Source organism: Peromyscus maniculatus, chromosome 17 (assembly GCF_049852395.1).
Source record: "Peromyscus maniculatus bairdii isolate BWxNUB_F1_BW_parent chromosome 17, HU_Pman_BW_mat_3.1, whole genome shotgun sequence".
Lineage (NCBI taxonomy): Eukaryota > Metazoa > Chordata > Mammalia > Rodentia > Cricetidae > Peromyscus > Peromyscus maniculatus.
This window is the reverse complement of record NC_134868.1, coordinates 19,310,528-19,316,896: the sequence shown is the minus strand read 5'-3', so window position 1 is coordinate 19,316,896 and position 6,369 is coordinate 19,310,528. Positions and strand designations below refer to the sequence as shown.

General features: G+C 37.7%; 1 pseudogene; it reads right to left on the bottom strand.

The window, feature by feature from the left end:
* The window catches only part of LOC102908817 (nectin-4 pseudogene), a 3,511-nt pseudogene extending 2,749 nt beyond the window's left edge, over positions 1-762 (bottom strand).
* Positions 763-6,369: the final 5,607 nt, after the last annotated feature.

The following is a 6,369-nucleotide window of genomic DNA, read 5'->3' as shown; positions in this document are numbered from 1 at the left end:
TCCGAACTATTGCTTGCCTTTGTCTCAGAGCCTAGGAAAACTAAAATAAATGGAAAATATTCATGATGATAACATTTCCTTGAAGCTATAGGTAGGTAGCCTTCATTATCACCAAGTAAACAGTGTGTGGTGGTTTGAATGGGGATAGCCCCAAAGTCTTTTATATTTGCATGTCTGGTCGCCGGTTGGTGAACTGTTTGAGAAGAATTAGGAGGTGTGGCCTTATTGGAGAAGAAATGGACTTGTTGGAGGAGGTGTGTCACTATGGGTGGGCTCTGAGGTTTCCATAGTCCACATCAGGCTCAATTTCTACTTCCCTCTTTTTCTCTCTCCCTCTCTCTAGCCCCCCCCCTCTTTGCCTGCTGCCTATGGAACAGGATATAAAGCTCTCAGCTACTGCTCCAGTGCTACACCTGTCTGCTTCCCACCTGATAATAATGAACTAAATTCTCTGCAACTATAAGCAAGCTCCCCATTGAATAAATGTATTCTTTTGTAAGAGTTGCCATGGTTATAGTGTATCTTTACAGCAATAAAATGGTGACTAAGACATAGTGTATCATTTATTTTATATATAACATTGCTTATGAGTTCTATAAGAAATAGATACACATTCCAATACTACACGTAGGTAACTGTAGGACTTGAACTTTAGTTTTGACCTCCCCGGGTAAGATGTCTAATTTTACAAAATAACCGGATACTCACTGTCCTTTCCACCTTATTAAACTTCATAAATGATGAGGCCAGCTCATTCTCCATGCCGTAATCATGTGGAAGAACTAACTTTTGCTTCTTTTTACCTAGCTGCAATGGGTTAAAGGAGAGAAAAATTAATCAGATGTTTTGTACACCCCCACATGGCTGACATCATCCTTATACCAGGTTTACTTTACTTACTAGCCATATATTAGCTGTTAATAGTTATATTTACAGTTATTCCTAAAGGTTTATTTTTATTTGAGTGTGTGCATGTGTGTGTCTGTGTGTGTTTGTGTGTGTCTCTGTGTGAGTGTATGTACGTGTTTGGGTGCCACAGAGGCCAGAAGACATTGTCTGATACCCTGGAGTTGGGCTTACAGGCAGTCATTAGTCACCTAGTGTGCATGCTGGGAACTGAACTTCAGTCTGTCTGCTGCAAAAGCAAGTTCACCTAACTACTGTGCTATCTCTTTAGCTGTGTTAATATTTATAATGTACCTGTGTTCTTCTCTCTGTTTTCAGATCAGGGATTAGCAGAGACCAGTTAGAGGTTGAAGGTGATGAGTCATTGGAAGGTGACCAGTGGAGGGTGACCAGTGGAGGGTGACAACTGGAACGTGACCACTGAGCTCCCATTGACTTGGTTTTGCTCTTTTTCTGTAATACTGTAATAACGAATGAGAATGTAAAGAATACAAAGCTGACATTAAGTCACTGTGGAAAGGTGACATACATGAGTACTGTTCTTATTAAGATCTGTAACTCTAATGAGAATGTGTTCAAGCTATGGTTTTTCTCCCTGAAATTCATAATTGATACTAAAAATAAACTTAAAAGCACTCCAGGCAATATTTCTGTTGCCAAGGAAACTCCAACAGAATGCTAACCAGACTCATCCAAATATCCCAACTTTAATAGCGATTGATCACATTCTTTTTAACTGTTTATTTTATTTCAGGAGAAATAATAATTATAAATTTAATGTAACAATCTAAGAATTCTGTCAAATTTCCAGGCTGAACATACCTGTAGGATGTTGTACCCTTTTCACATCTCATGTAGTCCCATTCTTTGATCTTCAACACATGGTGCATGGAAAAGTTCCCTTATCTTTAACCTCTCAAATATGTGATTAGCTAAAGTGTGACAGTTAGAACAGATTCTTAATCACAGGAGGCATAAGTGGAGCCCATTGGATTCAGCCCACTAAAGTATACAAGTGTGGTGATATATTGTATCCCCTAAAATATTGTGCACCCTAATAAAGCTTATCTGAAGATCAGAGGAAAAAGCCAGCCACTAGATTAAACATAGAAGTTAGGCAATGCTATCATACACCTTTAATCCTAGCATTCAGGAGGCAGAGATCCATCTGGATTTCTGTGAGTTCAAGGCCACACTTGGGAAAAGAGCCAGGCATAGTGACACACACCTTTAATCCTAGCACTAACCACAGAGGTCTGGAGGTCTGTACAGACAGGAAGTGATGTCACTGGGTGGAGAGAGGAAGTGAGATTGCAGAACAGAAAGGCATATAGGCATGGGTATACAGGAAGTAGGTCTCTCTGGAGGCTGAGGAGTCGGTAAGGTGAGGTTGGCTGTGGCCTTTCCTGTTCCTCTGATCTCTCAGGTTTTAACCCCAATATCTGGCTCTGGGTTTTATATTAATAAGACCGTTTAGCAATTCGTATTACACACAAGTATTTTGCCAAAGGCTACTTATAGTGCACACATGGCACACATGCATGCTGTGAGCACAAGGTGTGGTAAGCAGAGGACCGTGGGTAAACTAGACAATGGGAGTGTTTCAGCGCTGACTTTGGAACACAGAAGCACAGCTGTGGAAATGGAATCTTAGTGCCCCCGCTTCCAGATTTAGAGCTTGCAAATTACTTGCCTTTTTCTTTAAGCTGCTTCTTACTGTCATCATAACATCTCCATAAAGACTCCAGAAACTATATCAGGACATTTTCTTTACAAGTTGGAAAACCCTGAATTCAAAACTATTATGGTTTAATTAACAACAAGTAGGACTTTAATATTTTATGTTACTATTAAATTCATGTCAGTATTGGATAGATCTGTTTCAGGTAAGCCTATACCCAGATTCTCCAATGAAGATAATCTGATGCTTCCCGTCTAAGTATGGACTGAGTTCCTCATTTTATTGGCAGGACCCACACACAAACCATTCTTTACTTTTGAAGAGCTCCTAGCAACTTTGCTTCTCCTGCAGAGTGAAAGGAAACATTTAACTCATCAGAAATAGTCTCAAAAACATCCCTTATTGGCCTTATTTGGTCAATTGTTCTTCTGTTGAGCAAGAAAATTAAGTGAATGGATCCAATTTGGGTGAAATATTATCCTTTAGAGATACTCTGGGCTTGTAAATCAAACAAGAAATTGAAACATAAAACCAATTCCATTGTAATATATAAAAATATTTAGAAAAGTACTTAGCATAGGGTATTTACTAAATGTATTCATAATAAAAATATCCTCTATTTTAAACTTTTAAATATGCATGGCTTTGGCTTTCAGTCATGTTTTCTAGAAACTGCACAGAGAAGATGAGAGCACGTTGGACAGAAAGTAAATTCTAGTTAGATCTAATTGAATTTTTGAGTTAATGTAACTGGACGTTTAGATAGAATCTATTCTGTGTTTCAGAGAAAGCCAATGACTTTGCCCTGGGGGCCTGGATGCAACCTGAATTAATAATCATCTTGTGATAAAATATTTGTGTGGATTATCATAACAATAACAGATTATTGTTTTGCTCCATCATGCTGGCAATTGATCTAGAAACTCAACACATTTATTCCTAAGTTCTACAGTCAAACAAAATAGAATAGTTCTCACCCAAACTCTCCCCACCTAAAACTTTAAAAATTATTGTGCAAATTTTAATCCTAATTATATCTTTCACCAATAATTAATGGAAAGGAAGATGTGGAGGGTCTCTGAAGAGTTGGGGGAGGAGAACCTGTAACCAGAATATATTCATAAGGAAGAATTAAGTAAATTCAAAAAAGAATAAGTAATAAAAACCTAACATGTTGACATCCATAACTCTTCTTTGCATATGTTTATCATTTATGACAGAGACATTGCATCATAATGTCTGTGACTTTATAAAGAATTGTGACCATATGCCTTGGTTTGCTCCTATAAAGTGTCTTTTCTATGAGAGCAGCTTTGGGGTAAGGATAAACTGAATTTACTAAATGGAGATAAGGCAAAATTCATTTATTATTTCCTTTAAGGAGTTCATTTATAGACATTTCTGTATTTATTTCAAACTCTCCTCCATTCTAAATATCTAAGTCTTCATTATATTTTTTTCATTAAGTTTCACAAAGCTAAAAGATAAAGTTTGCATTCCAATGGCGTTTTAAGTCTTAACAGTGATGTACAATATCCCCAGTAAGAAATTGTGTGGTTCCTTTCCTTTTCAGTTTCAGCCATGATGAGCCTTTATAGTTATGGGTAAACAACAGAGTTTACACTCACTGTATATGAGTTATCCTCAGCTCCCCTGTTCTAGAACTGAAAAGATTCCTGAAATTAGAGGAGCTGGGCACTAGCAGCTCTTCATTGTTTGAAATATGTTCGTGTTATTTTTCTTTATTTCAGATGTCCATATTATAAATTCATTAAGAGCCTGTATATTTCTACCATAGAACAAAAGAATCATAGTTTACTTAAAAACTAGTGAATGCATACAGAGAAGCTCATTACCATCTTAAGCAAAATAAGCCTGATTCAGAAGGATAAATACTACATGTTTTTTCTCCCTTATAGAATCTGTGTCTTATTTATAATGAGGTGGAAGGAAGAAGAAAGAGAAGGGCATGGAGACATAAATATAGTGAAATATAAAATATACTGAAAAGCTCCAATTACATATGTCAAATTATTTATTTTCTAATTTTTGAGAATTTCACACAAGAGTAACTGTCTTTACATCATTTCTGCCTCATCCTTTCCCCTTCAACACCTCCTGTGCCTCCACTTACTCTAAAATTCATGATTTCTGTAATTGTTGTTGTTACATATGTGTATGTGTGCATGTACTGGTATAAATATAATCTTCTGGGTCCCTTTAGTGTTACTCTTCCTATGTGTATGTGTTTAGAGCTGATCATTTAGGATTGAATAATATCAAGGGAGTCATCCCTGGAGAAGACTGATTCCCCCTCTCTAGAAGCCATTAATACCTGTATGTCTTCATCTGAGGGGTGGGGACTTAAGAGATTTCACCATCCACAGAGGAATGTCAACTGGTGTTATTACACAGGTCTTGTTTAGGTGGTCACATTATTAACATTTCATGAGTGCTGCTCCCGGTCATGTATAGAAGACACTTACAGCAGGCATCCTGGTCCTCTGGCTCTTAGAGTCTTTCTGGCCCCTCTCCCTCCCCTTTGATGTTCCCTGAGCCTCAGGTGGAGGGATTGTGTTGTAGATGAACCCTTTAAAGTTGGGCATCCCATCATCACTGATTCTCTACATTTTGACCAATTTAGGATTTATGCGATGATTTCTGTCTGCAGGAAAAAAAAAGAAAGGAAGGAAGGAAGGAAGGAAGGAAGGAAGGAAGGAAGGAAGAAAGAAAGAGAGGAAGAGAGAAAGAGAGAAAGAGAGAAAGAAAAAGGTCTTTTGATGAAAGATGAAAGCTGCACTCATCTGTGGCTAAAAGGATGAGTATTTGGAATTCAGTAAATAATTATACTGATTTGGGAAGGTGGCAGCAGTAAATTCTCCTCGAGGATCCGTGACCTCACCAGCCACAGCAAGGTGGCTAGGATAACAGACAATATGAGGCATGAATTCTCTCTTGTTGAGTAGGCCTTCATTCCAATTAGACTGCTTCTCCTCACTCCTAAGACGTAAGTGCCGCTATTGTACCCTTGTGAGTATCTTGTCAATGCTGGTCAGTGTTGTGGTTCATAGGCTTTGCAGCTGGGTAGGATTACTGACTGCTTTTCTCCACTGGAAGCTTGCATAGCACCTTTGAATGCTATAGGAGCTAGTCCTTGGGAAGGAGGCTTCCAGGTTACTTCCAATTCAAATCTTTCAAGTTCTCTGTCCAAAGTGCATGATGTCTTCAACAATTGGCTCTTACCTTTAAAGTCCTTGGAGGCAACCAAAGGCGACGGAAATATTCTATATTGTTTTAGGGATCTCTTGGACTGCTTTGAGGTTTCCCATGCCTGATACTAGAATTTTTGTTAGTCTGTGACCCTTGTGGGGGGCAACATGTATTATAACCACAATTGATTAATTTCACGTAAGATATATATATATATATATATATATATATGTATGTATGTATATATTATATATATGAATATTTTGTAGTAAACAAAGTAATATGATTCCCTATGGCTTTTTCAAACATCCTTATTGTACTTTATCCATTCTCCTTCCCTCTCCCTCTGTATTTCCATCCCTTTTCCCCTCAGATAGAGCCCCCCCCCCAATTTTTTCTATTTTCCACTCAATAGTGCCTGTACCCTACCATCCCCTTCTCTAGACTTAACTGCATGGGAGAAGGCGAGGTGGAAATGATATAAGACAGTACTCATGTATTAAATTCTCAAAAAAATATATTAAAAGAAGAAAAAGCAAAAATTGTATTTGAACCAGAAAAAAAAAACAAAA